This window comes from Triticum urartu, chromosome 7 (genome assembly GCF_003073215.2).
Source record: "Triticum urartu cultivar G1812 chromosome 7, Tu2.1, whole genome shotgun sequence".
Classification (NCBI taxonomy): Eukaryota; Viridiplantae; Streptophyta; class Magnoliopsida; order Poales; family Poaceae; genus Triticum; species Triticum urartu.
Genome location: NC_053028.1, coordinates 702,447,912 through 702,467,763, shown reverse-complemented (window position 1 = coordinate 702,467,763; position 19,852 = coordinate 702,447,912). Strand labels below are relative to the sequence as shown.

The window sequence follows — 19,852 nt, the reverse complement described above, 5'->3', positions numbered from 1 at the left end:
CTTTGGAAGGATCAATTCACCTACAATGAAAAGAATATAGCATATTTCAATGAACATGGTGAAAGGCAAAAACTGTAATATATGTATACAAGTTCAAACACAAGGTAAACTCCAGCTCATGACACACATGCTATTAGTCACCAAACAAATGAAAGGTCTTTTTTTGCAAGTGCAGACTGCAACTATGAAGAAGTAAGGAACATAACTTTGAAAGATCGAGAATGCGTTCCTTCCATATACTGATGTGTGGTCTTTGAAGATGCTTTGTGGGTGGGTTTCCTGAACCATGGACATAGCATGTCGCTTTAATTTCAGATTAAACAATAATGTAGTGTTCAGTTTGTTTGCTGCTGCAGGCATACTTTCTTTCCTACATATGAAAACATGCTCTTTCAACAAACTTTCCATGAGTGGAACTTACCAACATGCCTGGATTGGACTTCTTGATCGAGAGGGTTGTGGTGTGGCAATGTCACTTCTCAAACTTGGCCTTTGTAGCGCTACAACTTCCTGATTTTGTAAGACCTTCAATGAAGAGAAAACAATAAAGCATGCATACGTAAACTGCACCTTCCTGAACAGGGAACATAACCTACAACTTGCAGGTATTGACACGCATACAGATATGTATCACAACTCATCAATGAGACCAATTGAGGAACAACCCGATTTAATGTATGCACAAACTTAAAATTGCGCAGCACACTACCTAGACAGATGGCGACTATAATACCCCATGGCTGTTGCACTCAATCCTTTCAGAAGAACAACAAAACATCATTGTTTTAATCTCAAGAAGAGTGTACTAAACAATGAACATATTGCTGCAGCACATGTAAATTATTTGGAACAGCAATAGATGGGGAGGGGGGAGGAGAAGACGGGCACTCACTGGTCGGGGAGGGAGCCACCTCCACACGGCGACGGAGGTGGATCTGGAAGTTCGCCGGCCAGGGACGCGGATCTGGAAGTTCGCCGGCCAGGGAGGCGGATCTGGAAGTCGCCGGCGATGGGGGCCGCGCTAGATGGGGAGGGAGGCTGTGCTGGAGGCGTGGAGTCGGTGCTCAACGGCGATGTGGGCGGCGCTCGATGGGGAGGGAGTCGGCGGATCAGAACTGGACGGCGGACACGGGGGCAAGCGGCGGCGCTGGTCATGGGAGTGGGAGGAGCAGACCGATGGGAGAAGACCGGACCCTGTTTTAGGGATTTTGACCAAGCGCTCCACACGTGACCACAGCCATGCGAAAATATCCGATATCCGCGCGCTTTTCTCTCCCAAACGAAAAAATCAGGCGCCTCCCGAGCGAAAATATCAGCGCGTCCCGCGAACGTGTCTTCCTGACGGCCAGGTACACGTTCCTGAAGGTGCGTATCTGATTCGCAACGTGGATTGGGCCCCGACGCGAACGTGCCACCTCGTTCCTGAAGGTTAATCTATTTCCTGAAGGCTATCGTGAAGAGCGTCAGGAACGTTGCCATCTTTCCTCTCGGCGGACCGTCCACGTCAGGAACGTGCCCACGTTCCTGAAGGAGGCATCGGGCCCGTCATGATGGTGCCTGGCCGTCACCAAAAAGTCTGTTTCGGGTAGTGACTCCAAAATGCTTTTGAAAATAACATTTTGGAGCATCCATTTTTTAGCCACGTTTTGCAGGAATGTTATCCGGTGATGAAACTTTGCAGTCTATCAAAACATTTGTTAATGTTTGGCAAAAAATCATAATTTTTGAATTTTTTTATTTTACTTTTCTTAGCACTGGTGATGGCAATATTTATAGATTTTTCCTCAATATATATGTGTCGTTGTTCTTGTTCCGCTCTTTACTAGGTCCCTCGGATCTGAGCCGAACCTTCGAGTTGTGATGTGCTCTACGGAGTGCCTCCCCTTTAGACTGCTTTTCAAGTGTGAATAAGTGAAGATATATATCCATGTAGAGGTTTATATATATATAGGATTACTAGACAAATAACCAAACCTATCCTTTGGACCAGAAAAGAAAAGGTGTACCATGAATCACATGCTATTTGGTGCTGTGAAGATTGCTCGAAGCGTCTTACCTCGTTAGAGGCGACGGGTGCGTGTTTATATAGCAGGGGCCAACCCTGGATATGCATACATCGGTTGAGTACAACTTGGAGAACAAGAGAGGAGGAGATAAGGCGCAGGTAGTTGTGCTACGGGATTACAACAAGTTAAACCGTACAACTATCCTAACAGACTAGCTAACCTCCTAGAGATATAACCAAGTTATGCGTATGCAAAATATCCGGTGTTTAACATCCTCCCTTAATCACAACTCTGTCAAGTTGAGATTACGTTTAAACTCTTCAAAACTCTTTGTAGGCAATGCCTTGGTGAACCCGTCTGCAACTTGATCTCGAGAATGCACAAACCGAATCTCCAATTTTCTGCTTGCAACTCTCTCTCTGACAAAATAAAAGTCTATCTCAATATGCTTTGTTCTAGCATGAAAAACAGGATTTGCAGACAAGTATGTTGCACCAAGGTTGTCACACCATAAGCATGGAGTTTGAGTGCTTCTGACACCAAGTTCTCTCATCAGTGATTGAACCCAAATAATCTCTGCTGTTGCATTTGCCAACGCCTTGTATTCTGCCTCTGTGCTTGATCTAGAGACTGTAGCATGTTTCTTTGCACACCATGATATTAAGTTAGGTCCAAAAAATATAGCAAACCCACCAGTGGAACGTCTGTCATCAACACATCCGGCCCAATCAGAATCAAAAAATGCACTGACTAGTGTGGATGATGACTTGGTGAAGTTCAGACCAACATTCATGGTATTTTTCACATATCTCACTATGCGCTTTGCAGCAGTCCAATGAACTGTAGTAGGTGCATGAAGAAACTGGCATACCTTGTTAACAGCAAAAGATAAATCAGGTCTAGTGAGAGTTAAGTACTAAAGAGCACCTACTAGACTTCTGTATTTTGTGCCATCCTCTTGACTCAAAAGTTCTCCTTCTGTGAGGGATAATTTTTCTGTGCTGGAGAGAGGAGTTAGTGACGGTTTGCATCCTTGCAATCCAACTCTTCTTACCAGATCAGTTGCATACTTTTCCTGTGAAAGATGAAGCCCATCCTCATGTTTCTTTACTTCAATTCCTAGGAAAAAGTGCAAGTCTCCTAAATCCTTGAGAGCAAACTCTGAATTTAAATCCTTCAGCAATGCTGTTATGGCCTCATTGGATGAGCTAGTAACAATTATATCATCAACATAAATAAGCACAAATATAGATGTATTTGACTTATTGTAAATAAACAATGAGGTGTCAGATTTTGAAGGAACGAAACCAAGAGCCTGCAATTTCTGACTGAGACGGGAATACCATGCTCTGGGAGCTTGCTTCAAACCATACAAAGCTTTGTCAAGTCTGCATACATAGAATGGTGCATTCTTGTCCTCAAAACCAGGAGGTTGTTTCATGTAAACTTCTTCTTCCAGAATGCCATGAAGGAACGCATTCTGTACATCCAGCTGACGAAGGCTCCATCCCCTGGAAACAGCAGTTGACAAGACAAGGCGAATCGTTGCAGCTTTTACAACCGGACTGAAGGTGTCCTCATAATCTATGCCATAACGTTGTTTAAAGCCTTTCGCAACAAGTCTAGCTTTGTACCTATCTATAGTTCCATCAGATTTTCTCTTGATTCTGAATACCCATTTGCAGTCAATCAAGTTTTTACCTTGCTGTGGGGCAACGAGGTGCCACATCTTATTTCTCTGAAGTGCCATGTACTCTTCATCCATGGCCTTTTTCCACCTTGCATCACCAAGAGCTTCCTAAAGCTTATGCGGTTCTCCTGTAGAACATGCTAGTCCAAACTTGAGTACATGCTTATAATTGACAGGTTTAATTACACCTTTTTTAAGACGTGTACAAGGTGGTGAAGCAGCAGCAGAATCAGTTTCCGCAGAGGATCGCGCCTGCTCAGGAGCTGCGCCAGCGGGCGATCCCAAGGGAGATTCTCTGGCTGACGTGTCAGCCGGATCCTCTGCGGCCGTGTGCTGAGTTGATGGCGAGGCAGATGGCGCAGAAGATCCCGGCGGCCCATCATGCACCAATGATGACGCGGGGCCATACAGATCTGCCTCGGAGTCCGCGCCTGGGCCATGCAGGGCCGCACCGGAGTCCGCGCCCGTCTGATGCAGGCGGCGCGTGTAGACGCGCACAGCATCCGGGAACCGCACACGCTCGGGCCCCGTAGCAGGCTTCCATGTGTCACCCACAGATTGGTGTGGGCCGGACTCCTCCGACCGGCGGGGCGACAGGCGACGCGTGACGGGCGATGAGTGGAGACCTGTTGGGGAACGTAGTAATTTCAAAAAATTTCCTACGCACACGCAAGATCATGGTGATGCATAGCAACGAGAGGGGAGAGTGTGATCTACGTACCCTTGTAGACCGACAGCGGAAGCGTTATGACAACGTGGTTGATGTAGTCGTACGTCTTCACGGCCCGACCGAACAAGCACCGAAACTATGGCACCTCCGAGTTTTAGCACACGTTCAACTCGATGATGATCCCCGGACTCCGATCCGGCAAAGTGTCGGGGAAGAGTTCCGTCAGCACGACGGCGTGGTGACGATCTTGATGTTCTACCGTCGTAGGGCTTCGCCTAAGCACCGCTACAATATTATCGAGGATTATGGTGGAAGGGGGCACCGCACACGGCTAAGAAAACGATCACGTGGATCAACTTGTGTGTCTAGGGGTGCCCCCTACCCCCGTATATAAAGGAGCAAGGGGAGGAGGCCGGCCGGCCCTATAGGCGCGCCAAGGAGGAGTCCTCCTCCTAGTAGGAGTAGGACTCCTACTAGGAGGGGGAAGGAAGTGGTGAGGGAGAAGGAAAGAGGGGGCGCCGCCCCCCCCTCTCCTAGTCCAATTCGGACCAGGGGGGAGGAGGCGCGCGGCCCACCCTGGCTGCCCTTCTCTCTCTCCACTAAGGCCCATAAGGCCCATTACTTCTCCCGGGGGGTTCCGGTAACCCTCCGGTACTCCGGTTTTCTCTGAAATCACCCGGAACACTTCCGGTGTCCGAATATAGTCGTCCAATATATCAACCTTTATGTCTCGACCATTTCGAGACTCCTCGTTATGTCCGTGGTCACATCCGGGACTCGGAACTAACTTCGGTACATCAAAACTCATAAACTCATAATATAACTGTCATCGAAACCTTAAGCGTGCGGACCCTACGGGTTCGAGAACAATGTAGACATGACCGAGACATGTCTCCGGTCAATAACCAATAGCGGAACCTGGATGCTCATATTGGCTCCCACATATTCTACGAAGATCTTTATTGGTCAGACCGCATAACAACATACGTTGTTCCCTTTGTCATCGGTATGTTACTTGCCCGAGATTCGATCGTCGGTATCTCAATACCTAGTTCAATCTCGTTACCGGCAAGTCTCTTTACTCGTTTCGTAATACATCTTCTCGCAACTAACTCATTAGTTGCAATGCTTGCAAGGCTTATGTGATGTGCATTACCGAGAGGGCCCAGAGATACCTCTCCGACAATCGGAGTGACAAATCCTAATCTCGAAATACGCCAACCCAACATTTACCTTTGGAGACACCTGTAGAGCTCCTTTATAATCACCCAGTTACATTGTGACATTTGGTAGCACCGAGTTGAAGTAAGCTTGGCGACACCATATGCTTGCTTATTGAATCTTCTAAACTTGGGAATCAACGGGTAAAGCCCTCGAACGCATCTACCTCGGTATAGAACCCTCTTCGTTGCCTGATCCTTAATTAAAAAGAAGAAAGGGTGAAACTCAAGGAATACATGATTGTCAAGGGCAATACGATGAACGTAAAGAAGATTGATGGAGGCACTAGGGACATGCAAGATTCTTCGGAGATGAATGTTTTTGTGTGGGGTTTTAATAACTGAATGACCAATGTGTTTAATCCTCATACCTGACCCGTTGGCGGTGTGAATTTGATCTTGGCCGTGGTACTTCTCTCTCACGGTGACCTTTTCGAGTTCACCCGTGATGTGATTGGTTGCGCCGCTGTCGACATACCAGTTGGTGTCGACACCGTAGGATCCTTCAGCTGCCCCTGCTACCTTCTTGTCCTGAGAGGAGTCGCCTTCATCCTCATCGAACCTGTACCAGCAATCTTTAGCAGAGTGACCTGGTTTACCACAGATTTGGCATCGGATGGCATCTGGACGGGAGGTTTTGGAGGAGTTGTGGCGGCCCCTGTTGTTGGTGTAGGAGGGCCGACCGCCGCCGCTGGAGCGCTGAGTGTTGGTGTTGCTGCTATTGCCGCTGGGCTTGCCCTTGTTCCTCTGCGGGCTGCGGTAGCGAGACCCACCACGGCCACCACGGGAGGCGACATTGGCGGACGACTTGAACCCAGCGGCGTTGTGGAATAGCGCCACCCTCTGATCAAAGTTGCTCATCTGAGCGAACAGATCTTCGAGGGTGACCGGCTCGGTGTGGGCATCAAGGGCCGACACCAACGGCTGATACTCCATGTCCAGCCCGCCGGTGATGTAGGAGACCACCTCATCCTCGTCCAGCGGCTTGCCAGCAGCAGCTAGTTCGTCGGCGAGGGAGCGCATGTAGGCGAAGTATGTACCCACAGATTGGGTCCCCTTCTGTGCATTGGAGAGGGCGATGCGGATGTTGTTCACATGCGACCTGGACTGCGATGAGAACATGTTCCAAGGGCAGTCCAGAGCACATGCGCCTTGCGGATGGAGGTGACCTGGACAAGAACTTCTCGAGATAAGTTAATCAGGAGATGCCCAAGTACCTGTTGATCCTCCCTGACCCAAGAATGATGTAGAGGGTTTGGGACAGATTCATCTTTCCCTTCCTTGTTCTTGGTGATGATGGTCTTCTCTGGCTCCGGGGTGGTTCCATCGGCATAGCCGAAGAGACCGACGCCGATGAGTTGTGGCGTGATCTGTGCACGCCAGAGGACATAGTTCGTCCTCGTGAGCTTCTCCGTGACCTGCCCGTTTATGCTGGACATGGGTGCGGCGGAGGAGGATGACATGGTGCAGCGGTTGGTGGTGATGATATTGTGAAGCTAGATGTAATGGAAGAAGGAGGCTCTGATTACCATGTGAAGATTGCTCGAAGCGTCTTACCTCGTTAGAGGCGACGGGTGCGTGTTTATATAGCAGGGGCCAACCCTGGATATGCATACATCGGTTGAGTACAACTTGGAGAACAAGAGAGGAGGACATAAGGCGCAGGTACTTGTGCTACGGGATTACAACATGTTAAACCGTACAACTATCCTAACAGACTAGCTAACCTCCTAGAGATATAACCAAGTTATGCGTATGCAAAATATCCGGTGTTTAACAGGTATTTATTTAAAAACTCTTGAACATTTCTGAAATTCTCGAATTTTTTTCTTTATCCGTGAATATTTTTAAGGTTCCACAGATAAAAAAGATGAAAAAAAAGAAAAACCAAAAGTTGTGTCCCATCGCTTTCTGGATGGCAGCACGGGCGTTTGCTTCACATCGAGCACCCTATGAGAGGTTCCTATTTTCCGCCCGTGAGCTGCAAATATGTGTGGTTTTTTAGGGGTAAGGCCAATTTTATTGCTCAAAGTCCACACCGAGTGCGATACACAATGGGTCATGAGGCTGGCCAAGCCACACATGTCGCCCCTGAACTAAAAAAGTGCATACTTAGCGAACGTATGTGCATCAACATTGGCCACATGATTCTCAAAAGTAAAAGTACAATTAAAAGGAGTAGATCTGGTTTTGATTTCAAAAATAGCCTATATACGCCCTGGTTGCCCTTCTGAATGTCACTCACCACCTGTTTAGAATATGAAGCTATCACAAATTTCTCGAGCTGGAGATCTTGAGCTAAGGATATTGCTTCCCTGCAAGCTATCGCCTCCAATGTAGCTGGATCGACTACACCAGCGATGACAATAGCGGATCAGCCAAGATAATTGCCTTGCCTATCCTGACAAACTGCTGACACGGATCTTCCCCACGATGCTCTCATGCCTGCATCCACATGGATCTTTTCATATAATCTTTAGGAGTGGCTTTGGGACATTGGGTGGCCCTAGCCATTGGAACCCTGTCCATGTTAGGTCTCTGCGGCTTGCTATCACGAACGATCTCAAGGTCACTGATATAGTGTGCAATGAAATCTTGTATCGTATGTGGAGCCTGAAAAATCCCCTCGTGAATAGTCTTCCTCCTTGATGACCAAATTGCGCGCCCATAGAGTTACTGCCACCCTAACAAATTGATCATGCGGTAGGGTTTCTAGAAGAGTAAACAACCAATTCTTGGCACTTCGCTCGTTCGTGGCCATCGGAATGGAGCTCAGTTCCTCGTCCACGAGAGCCCAAGTGCATCTGGAACCGTGCATTCTAGGAGTGAGTGACGCCAAGAACCCGATGCACCCCACAAACCGCAGTTGCTTGTTGGAGACATATGACGGCATGGCCTGACATCTTCTGAAGGCAGCGAGTGTTTAGATAGTCTCCACAAAAACATCCTCATCTTAGATGGAACCTGAGTTTTCCATAGTGTTTTCCATGAGCCCTCATCCATGTTCATCCACACCTTCCAACCATGCCTACCTTCGTTGCTTCGTGGCAACCAACATGTTGTAGGCTGATCTAACCGAGAATATACCGTTTTCTCATGCATCCAACCCCAAAAGTCCGGCATGTTCATTGTGCATAGCGGGATCCCCATTATTACCTTCACATCAAACGGTAAAAAGACCTGATCTAATAGCTTCTTGTTCCACCTTGCCTCGGTTGAGTCTATCAATTCTGAAACATGAGTGGGCGGGTGTTGAGCTAAACACCTGTATGGCCTCATCATTTCCATTCTAGGTAGCCCGTTTTCCTCCCAAATTAGAGTGCCTTGCCATTGCCAATCCGCTTGACTAGCCCCTGGTTTAACATATCCTTACCTTCAATTATTGACCTCTGTATCTGACTTGGGTGATTTCCCAGAGTAGCATGCAATATACATGTATTGGGATAGTAGACACTTTTGAGCATGCGAGCACTCAAAGACTCAGGAAACTAAAACAGACGCCAAGCTTGCCTAGCCAACATTGCCAAATTGAAAAGCTCAAAATCTTTAGATCCCAATCCACCAATTCCCTTAGGTTGAGTCATGGCCTTCCGAGAAACCCAGCGAGGCTTATGTTGTCCATTCTTTCTCCCCCACCAAAACTTCCTAATCAACATGTTTAGATGCTCACATAGTCCTCTTGGTAACTTGAAACAAGACATAGAATATGTTGGGGAACATAGTAATTTCAAAAAAATTCTACGCACACGCAAGATCATGGTGATGCATAGCAACGAGAGGGGAGAGTGTTGTCCACGTACCCTCGTAGACCGAAAGCGGAAGCGTTAGCACAACGGGGTTGATGTAGTCGTACGTCTTCACGATCCGACCGATCAAGTACCGAACATACGGCACCTCCGAGTTCAGCACACGTTCAGCCCGATGATGTCCCTCGAACTCCAATCCAGCCAAGTGTTGAGGGAGAGTTTCGTCAGCACAACGGCGTGGTGACGACGATGATGTTCTACCGACGCAGGGCTTCGCCTAAGCACCACTACAGTATTATCGAGGTGGACTATGGTGGAGGGGGGCACCGCACACGGCTAAAAGATCAAACGATCAATTGTTGTGTCTCTAGGATGCCCCCTGCCCCCGTATATAAAGGAGCAAGGGGGGAGGTGATATAACTGCCATCGAAACTTTAAGCATGCGGACCCTACGGGTTCGAGAACTATGTAGACATGACTGAGACACGTCTCCGGTCAATAACCAATAGCGGAACTTGGATGCTCATATTGGCTCCCACATATTCTACGAAGATCTTTATCGGTCAGACCGCATGACAACATACGTTGTTCCCTTTGTCATCGGTATGTTACTTGCCCGAGATTCGATCATCGGTATTTCAATACCTAGTTCAATCTCGTTACCGGCAAGTCTCTTTACTCGTTCTGTAATACATCATCCCGCAACTAACTCATTAGTTGCAATGCTTGCAAGGCTTAAGTAATGTGCATTACCGAGTGGGCCCAGAGATACCTCTCCGACAATCGGAGTGACAAATCCTAATCTCAAAATACGCCAACCCAACAAGTACCTTCGGAGACACCTGTAGAGCACCTTTATAATCACCCAGTTACGTTGTGACGTTTGGTAGCACACAAAGTGTTCCTCTAGTAAACGGGAGTTGCATAATCTCATAGTCATAGGAACATGTATAAGTCATGAAGAAAGCAATAGCAACATACTAAACGATTGAGTGCTAAGCTAACAGAATGGATCAAGTCAATCACATCATTCTCCTAATGATGTGATCCCGTTACTGAAATGACAACTCATGTCAATGGCTAGGAAACATAACCATCTTCGATCAACGAGCTAGTCAAGTAGAGGCATACTAGTGGCACTCTGTTTGTCTATGTATTCACACAAGTATTATGTTTCCGGTTAATACAATTCTAGCATGAATAATAAACATTTATCATGATATAAGGAAATAAATAATAACTTTATTATTGCCTCTAGGTCATATTTCCTTCAGTCTCCCACTTGCACTAGAGTCAATAATCTAGATTACACAGTAATGATTCTAACACCCATGGAGCCTTGGTGCTGATCATTGCTCGTGGAAGAGGCTTAGTCAACGGGTCTGCAACATTCAGATCCGTATGTATCTTGCAAATTTCTATGTCTCCCACCTGGACTAGATCTCGAGTGGAATTGAAGCGTCTCTTGATGTGCTTGGTTCTCTTGTGAAATCTGGATTCCTTTGCCAAGGCAATTGCACCAGTATTGTCACAAAAGATTTTCATTGGACTCGATGCACTAGGTATGACACCTAGATCGGATATGAACTCCTTCATCCAGACTCCTTCATTTGCTACTTCCGAAGCAGTTATGTACTCGGCTTCACACGTAGATCCCGCCACGAACCTTTGTTTAGAACTGCACCAACTGACAGCTTGACCGTTCAATGTAAACACGTATTCGGTTTGCGATTTAGACTCGTCCGGATCAGTGTCAAAGCTTGCATCGACGTGACCATTTACGACTAGCTCTTTGTCACCTCCATAAACGAGAAACATATCCTTAGTCCTTTTTGTTGGAAATATGCCCTAGAGGCAATAATAAAATGGTTATCATTATATTTCCTTGTTCATGATAATTGTCTATTATTCATGCTATAATTGTGTTATCCGGAAATCGTAATACATGTGTGAATACATAGACCACAACATGTCCCTAGTGAGCCTCTAGTTGACTAGCTCGTTGATCAAAAGATAGTCATGGTTTCCTGACTATGGACATTGGATGTCATTGATAATGGGATCACATCATTAGGAGAATGATGTGATGGACAAGACCCAATCCTAAGCATAGCTTAAAGATCGTGTAGTTCGTTTGCTATAGCTTTTCCAAATGTCAAGTATCATTTCCTTAGACCATGAGATTGTGCAACTCCCGGATACCGTATGAGTGCTTTGGGTGTACCAAACGTCACAACGTAACTGGGTGACAATAAAGGTGCACTACGGGTATCTCCGACAGTGTCTGTTGGGTTGGCACGAATCAAGACAGGGATTTGTCACTCCGTATGACGGAGAGGTATCTCTGGGCCCACTTGGTAATGCACCATCATAATGAGCTCAATGTGACCAAGTGGTTGATCACGGGATCATGCATTACGGTACGAGTAAAGTGACTTGCCGGTAACGAGATTGAACGAGGTATTGGGATACCGATGATCGAGTCTCGGGGAAGTAACGTACCGATTGACAAAGGGAATTGTATACGGGATTGATTGAATCCTCGACATTGTGGTTCATCCCGATGAGATCATCGAGGAGCATGTGGGAGCCAACATGGGTATCCAGATCCCGCTGTTGGTTATTGACCGGAGAGTCGTCTTGGTCATGTCTGCGTGTCTCCCGAACCCATAGGGTCTACACACTTAAGGTTCGGTGACGCTAGGGTTGTTGAGATATTAGTATACGGTAACCCGAAAGTTGTTCGGAGTTCCGGATGAGATCCCGGACGTCACGAGGAGTTCTGGAATGGGCCGGAGGTGAAGATTTATATATAGGAAGTCAAGTTTCGGCCATCGGGAAAGTTTCGGGGGTAATTGGTATTGTATCGGGACCACCGGAAGGGTCCCGGGTGTCCACCGGGTGGGGCCACCTATCCCGGAGGGCCCCATGGGCTGAAGTGGGAGGGGAACCAGCCCCTAGTGGGCTGGTGCGCCCCCCTTGGGCCTCCCCCTGCGCCTAGGGTTGGAAACCCTAGGGGTGGGGGGCGCCCCACTTGTCTTGGGGGGCACTCCACCCCCCCTTGGCCGCCGCCCCCCTTGGAGATTGCATCTCCTAGGGCCAGCGCCCCCTAGGGGTCCTATATATAGTGTGGGGGAGGGAGGGCAGCCGCACCCTAGCCCCTGCGCCTCCCTCTCCCTCCCGTGACACTTCTCCCTCTCCCTGAGCTTGGCGAAGCCCTGCCGAGATCACCGTTGCTTCTACCACCACGCCGTCGTGCTGCTGGATCTCCATGAACCTCTCATTTCCCCTTGATGGATCAAGTTGGAGGTGACGTCTTCCCAACCGTATGTGTGTTGAACGTGGAGGTGCCGTCCGTTCGGCGCTAGGTCATCGGTGATTTGGATCACGACGAGTACGACTCCATCAACCCCGTTCTCTTGAACGCTTCCACTCGCGATCTACAAGGGTATGTAGATGCACTCTCCTCTCCCTCATTGCTAGATGACTCCATAGATTGATCTTGGTGATGCGTAGAAAATTTTAAAATTCTGCTACATTCCCCAACAGTGGCATCATGAGCTAGGTCTATGCGTAGTTTCTATGCACGAGTAGAATACAAAGCAGTTGTGGGCGTGGATATTGTCAATTTGCTTGCCGTTACTAGTCTTATCTTGATTCGGCGGCATCGTGGGATGAAGCGGCCCGGACCGACCTTACACGTACGCTTACGTGAGACTGGTTCCACCGAATGACATGCACTAGTTGCATAAGGTGGCTAGCGGGTGTCTGTCTCTCCCACTTTAGTCGGATCGGATTCGATGAAAAGGGTCCTTTTGAAGGGTAAATAGAAATTGGCATATCAAGTTGTGGCTTTGGCGTAGGTAAGAAACGTTCTTGCTAGAAACCTATAGCAGCCACGTAAAAACTTGCAACAACAATTAGAGGACGTCTAACTTGTTTTTGCAGCATGTGCCGTGTGATGTGATATGGCCAAAAGGATGTGATGAATGATATATGTGATGTATGAGATTGATCATGTTCTTGTAATAGGAATCACGACTTGCATGTCGATGAGTATGACAACCGCTAGGAGCCATAGGAGTTGTCTTAATTTATTTATGACCTGCGTGTCAACATAAACATCATGTAATTACTTTACTTTATTGCTAAAGCGTTAGCCATAGTAGTAGAAGTAATAGATGACGAGACAACTTCAAGAAGACACGATGATGGAGATCATGATGATGGAGATCATGGTGTCATGCCGGTGAGCGATGATCATGAAGCCCCGAAGATGGAGATCAAAAGGAGCAAATGATATTGGCCATATCATGTCACTATTTGATTGCATGTGATGTTTATCATGTTTTGCATCTTATTTGCTTAGAACGACGGTAGCTTAAATTAGATGATCCCTCGTAATAATTTCAAGAAATTGTTCCCCCTAACTGTGCACCGTTGCGAAGGTTCGTTGTTTCGAAGCACCACGTGATGATCGGGTGTGATAGATTCTAACGTTCGAATACAACAGGTGTAAGCCAGATTTACACACGCAATACACTTAGGTTGACTTGACGAGCCTAGCATGTACAGACATGGCCTCGGAACACGGAAGACCGAAAGGTCGAGCATGAGTCGTATAGAAGATACGATCAACATGAAGATGTTCACCGATGTTGACTAGTCCGTCTCACGTGATGATCGGACACGGCCTAGTTGACTCGGATCATGTTTCACTTAGATGACTAGAGGGATGTCTATCTGACTGGGTGTTCATTGAATAATTTGATTAGATGAACTTAATTATCATGAACTTAGTCTAAAATCTTTACACTATGTCTTGTAGATCAAATGGCCCACGCTAATGTTGCCCTCAACTTCAACGCGTTCCTAGAGAAAACCAAGCTGAAAGATGATGGCAGCAACTATACGGACTGGGTCCGGAACCTGAGGATCATCCTCATAGCTGCCAAGAAAGATTATGTTCTAGAAGCACCACTAGGTGACGCACCCATCCCAGAGAACCAAGACGTTATGAACGCTTGGCAGTCACGTGCTGATGATTACTCCCTCGTTCAGTGCGGCATGCTTTACAGCTTAGAACCGGGGCTCCAAAAGCGTTTTGAGCAACACGGAGCATATGAGATGTTCGAAGAGCTGAAAATGGTTTTCCAAGCTCATGCCCGGGTCGAGAGATATGAAGTCTCCGACAAGTTCTTCAGTTGTAAGATGGAGGAAAATAGTTCTCACAGTGAGCACATACTCAAAATGTCTGTGTTGCATAACCGCTTGACTCGGCTGGGAGTTAATCTCCCGGATGACGCGGTCATTGACAGAATCCTTCAGTCGCTTCCACCGAGCTACAAGAGCTTTGTGATGAACTTCAATATGCAGGGGATGGAAAAGACCATTCCCGAGGTATATTCATTGCTGAAATCAGCGGAGGTGGAAATCAAAAAGGAACATCAAGTGTTGATGGTGAATAAAACCACTAAGTTCAAGAAAGGCAAGGGTAAAAAGAACTTCAAGAAGGACGGCAAGGGAGTTGCCGCGCCCGGTAAGCAAGCTACCGGGAAGAAGTCAAAGAATGGACCCAAGCCTGAGACTGAGTGTTTTTATTGCAAGGGAAGTGGTCACTGGAAGCGGAACTGCCCCAAATAGTTAGCGGACAAGAAGGCCGGCAACACTAAAGGTATATGTGATATACATGTAATTGATGTGTACCTTACCAGTACTCATAGTAGCTCCTGGGTATTTGATACCGGTGCGGTTGCTCACATTTGTAACTCAAAGCAGGAGCTGCGGAATAAGCGGAGACTGGCGAAGGATGAGGTGACAATGCGCGTTGGGAATGGTTCCAAGGTCGATGTGATCGCCGTCGGCACGCTACCTCTACATTTACCTACGGGATTAGTTTTAAACCTCAATAATTGTTATTTAGTACTAGCTTTGAGCATGAACATTGTATCAGGATCTCGTTTAATTCGAGATGGCTACTCATTTAAATCCAAGAATAATGGTTGTTCTATTTATATGAGAGATATGTTTTATGGTCATGCTCCACTGGTGAATGGTTTATTCTTAATGAATCTCGAGCGTAATGTTACACATATTCATAGTGTGAATACCAAAAGATGTAAGGCTAATAATGATAGTCCCACATACTTGTGGCACTGCCGCCTTGGTCATATAGGTGTCAAACGCATGAAGAAGCTCCATGCAGATGGACTTTTGGAGTCTCTTGATTACGAATCATTTGACACGTGCGAACCATGCCTCATGGGTAAAATGACCAAGACTCCGTTCTCAGGAACAATGGAGCGAGCAACCAACTTATTGGAAATCATACATGCTGATGTGTGCGGTCCAATGAGTGTTGAGGCTCGCGGTGGCTATCGTTATGTTCTCACCCTCACTGATGACTTGAGTAGATATGGGTATGTCTACTTAATGAAACACAAGTCTGAGACCTTTGAAAAGTTCAAGGAATTTCAGAGTGAAGTTGAGAATCAACGTGACAGGAAAATCAAGTTCTTGCGATCAGATCGTGGGGGAGAATACTTGAGTCACGAATTTGGCACACACTTAAGGAAATGTGGAATAGTTTCAGAACTCACGCCGCCTGGAACACCTCAGCGTAATGGTGTGTCCGAACATCGTAATCACACTCTATTGGATATGGTGTGATCTATGATGTCTCTTACCGATCTACCGCTGTCATTTTGGGGCTATGCTTTACAGACAGCCGCATTCACTTTAAATAGGGCTCCGTCGAAATCCGTTGAGACGACACCATATGAATTATGGTTTGGGAAGAAACCTAAGCTGTCGTTTCTAAAAGTTTGGGGATGCGATGCTTATGTCAAGAAACTTCAACCTGAAAAGCTCGAACCCAAGTCGGAAAAATGCGTCTTCATAGGATACCCTAAAGAAACGATTGGGTATACCTTCTACCTCAGATCCGAAGGCAAGATCTTTGTTGCCAAGAATGGATCCTTTCTAGAGAAAGAGTTTCTCTCGAAAGAAATAAGTGGGAGGAAAGTAGAACTTGATGAAGTATTACCTCTTGAACCGGAGAGTGGCGCAGCTCAGGAAATTGTTGCTGAGGTGCCTGCACCGACTAGAGAGGAAGTTAATGATGATGATCATGAAACTTCAGATCAAGTTGCAACTGAACTTCGTAGGTCCACAAGGACACGTTCCGCACCAGAGTGGTACGGCAACCCTGTCTTGGAAATCATGTTGTTAGACAATGGTGAACCTTCGAACTATGAAGAAGCGATGGCGGGCCCAGATTCCGAAAAATGGCTGGAAGCCATGAAATCCGAGATAGGATCCATGTATGAAAACGAAGTATGGACTTTGACTGACTTGCCCGATGATCGGCGAGCCATAGAAAATAAATGGATCTTTAAGAAGAAGACAGACGCGGATGGTAATGTGACCATCTATATAAAGCTCGGCTTGTCGCTAAGGGTTATCGACAAGTTCAAGGGGTTGACTACGATGAGACTTTCTCACCCGTAGCGAAGCTGAAGTCCATCCGAATCATATGTTAGCAGTTGTCGCATTCTATGATTATGAGATATGGCAAATGGACGTCAAAACAGCATTCCTTAATGGTTTCCTTAAGGAAGAATTGTATATGATGCAGCCGGAAGGTTTTGTCGATCCTAAGAATGCTGACAAGGTGTGCAAGCTCCAACGCTCGATCTATGGGCTGGTGCAAGCATCTCGGAGTTGGAACATTCATTTTGATGAGATGATCAAAGCGTTTGGGTTTACGCAGACTTATGGAGAAGCCTGCATTTACAAGAAAGTGAGTGGGAGCTCTGTAGCATTTCTCATATTGTATGTGGATGACATACTGTTGATGGGAAATGATATAGAATTCTTGGAAAGCATAAAGGCCTACTTGAACAAGTGTTTTTCAATGAAGGATCTTGGAAAAGCTGCTTACATATTAGGCATCAAGATCTATAGAGATAGATCAAGACGCCTCATTGGTCTTTCACAGAGTACGTACCTTGAAAAGATATTGAAGAAGTTCAATATGGATCAGTCAAAGAAGGGGTTCTTGCCTGTATTGCAAGGTACGAGATTGAGAACGGCTCAATGCCCGACCATAGCAGAAGATAGAGAAAAGATGAGTGTCGTCCCCTATGCCTCGGCCATAGGGTCTATCATGTATGCTATGCCGTGTACCAGACCTGATGTAAACCTTGCCGTAAGTTTGGTAGGTAGGTACCAAAGTAATCCCGGCATGGAACACTGGACAGCGGTCAAGAATATCCTGAAGTACCTGAAGAGGACTAAGGATTTGTTTCTCGTTTATGGAGGTGACGAAGAGCTCATCGTAAAGGGCTACGTCAATGCTAGCTTCGACACAGATCTGGATGACTCTAAGTCGCAAACCGGATACGTGTATATTTTGAATGGTGGGGCAGTAAGCTGGTGTAGTTGCAAGCAAAGCGTTGTGGTGGGATCTACATGTGAAGCGGAGTACATGGCAGCCTCGGAGGCAGCACAAGAAGCAATATGGGTGAAGGAGTTCATTACCGACCTAGGAGTCATACCCAATGCGTCGGGCCCGATGACTCTCTTCTGTGACAACACTGGAGCTATTGCCCTTGCCAAGGAGCCTAGGTTTCACAGGAAGACCAGGCATATCAAGCGTCGCTTCAACTCCATTCGTGAAAGTGTTCAAAATGGAGACATAGATATTTGTAAAGTACATACGGACCTGAATGTGGCAGATCCGTTGACTAAACCTCTCCCTAGAGAAAAACATGATCAACACCAGAACTGCTTGGGTGTTCGATTCATCACAATGTAACTAGGTTATTGACTCTAGTGCAAGTGGGAGACTATTGAAAATATGCCCTAGAGACAATAATAAAATGGTTATTATTATATTTCCTTGTTCATGATAATTGTCTATTATTCATGCTATAATTGTGTTATCCGGAAATTGTAATACATGTGTGAATACATAGACCACAACACGTCCCTAGTGAGCCTCTAGTTGACTAGCTCGTTGATCAAAAGATAGTCATGGTTTCCTGACTATGGACATTGGATGTCATTGATAACGGGATCACATCATTAGGAGAATGATGTGATGGACAAGACCCAATCCTAAGCATAGCTTAAAGATCGTGTAGTTCGTTTGCTATAGCTTTTCCAAATGTCAAGTATCATTTCCTTAGACCATGAGATTGTGCAACTCCCGAATACCGTAGGAGTGCTTTGGGTGTACCAAACGTCACAACGTAACTGGGTGACTATAATGGTGCACTACAGGTATCTCCGAAAGTGTCTGTTGGGTTGGCACGAATCGAGACTGGGATTTGTCACTCCGTATGACGGAGAGGTATCTCTGGGCCCACACGGTAATGCATCATCATAATGAGCTCAATGTGACCACGTGGTTGATCACGGGATCATGCATTACAGTACGAGTAAAGTGACTTGCCGGTAACGAGATTGAACGAGGTATTGGGATACCGATGATCGAGTCTCGGGCAAGTAACATACCGATTGACAAAGGGAATTGTATACGGGATTGATTGAATCCTCGACATCGTGGTTCATACGATGAGATCATCGAGGAGCATGTGGGAGCCAACATGGGTATCCAGATCCCGCTGTTGGTTATTGACCGGAGAGTCGTCTTGGTCATGTCTGCGTGTCTCCCGAACCCATAGGGTCTACACACTTAAGGTTCGGTGACGCTAGGGTTGTTGAGATATTAGTATACGGTAACCCAAAAGTTGTTCGGAGTTCCGGATGAGATCCCGGACGTCACGAGGAGTTCTGGAATGGGCCGGAGGTGAAGATTTATATATAGGAAGTCAAGTTTCGGCCATCGGGAAAGTTTCGGGGGTAATTGGTATTGTATCGGGACCACCGGAAGGGTCCCGGGTGTCCACCGGGTGGCGCCACCTATCCCGGAGGGCCCCATGGGCTGAAGTGGGAGGGGAACCAGCCCCTAGTGGGCTGGTCCGCCCGCCTTGGTGTTGGGTTTCGTAGTAATTTCAAAAAATTTCCTACGCACACGCAAGATCATGTGATGCATAGCAACTAGAGGGGAGAGTGTTGTCTACGTACCCACGCAGACCGACTGCGGAAGCGATGACGCAACATAGAGGAAGTAGTCGTATGTCTTCACGATCCAACCGATCAAGCACCGAAACTACGGCACCTCTGAGTTCGAGCACATGTTCAGCTCGATGACGATCCCCGGACTACGATCCAGCAAAGTGTCGGGGAAGAGTTCCGTCAGCACGACGGCGTGGTGACGATCTTGATGCACTACAGCAGCAGGGCTTCGCCTAAACTCCGCTACAGTATTATCGAGGACTATGGTGGCTGGGGGCACCGCACACGGCTAAGGAATAGATCACGTGGATCAACTTGTGTGTTCTAGGGTGCCTCTACCTCAGTATATAAAGGACCAAAAGGGGGGGAGGCTGGCCGGCCACAAGGGGTGCGCCAGGAGAGTCCTACTCCCTCCGGGAGTAGGATTCCCCCCCCCC

At 46.9% G+C, this 19,852-nt stretch overlaps 1 long non-coding RNA gene and 1 pseudogene across 1 annotated transcript; both read right to left on the bottom strand.

Moving 5' to 3' along the window:
• Positions 1–421: 421 nt before the first annotated feature.
• LOC125522847 lies at positions 422–1,320 on the bottom strand. The gene is made up of 2 exons (XR_007289994.1): positions 893–1,320; positions 422–525 (listed from the first exon to the last, which is right to left on the bottom strand). It is a non-coding gene; the product is annotated as an uncharacterized LOC125522847 (long non-coding RNA).
• A 5,111-nt stretch (positions 1,321–6,431) lies between these two features.
• Positions 6,432–6,570, bottom strand: LOC125526147 (annotated as a pseudogene).
• Positions 6,571–19,852: the final 13,282 nt, after the last annotated feature.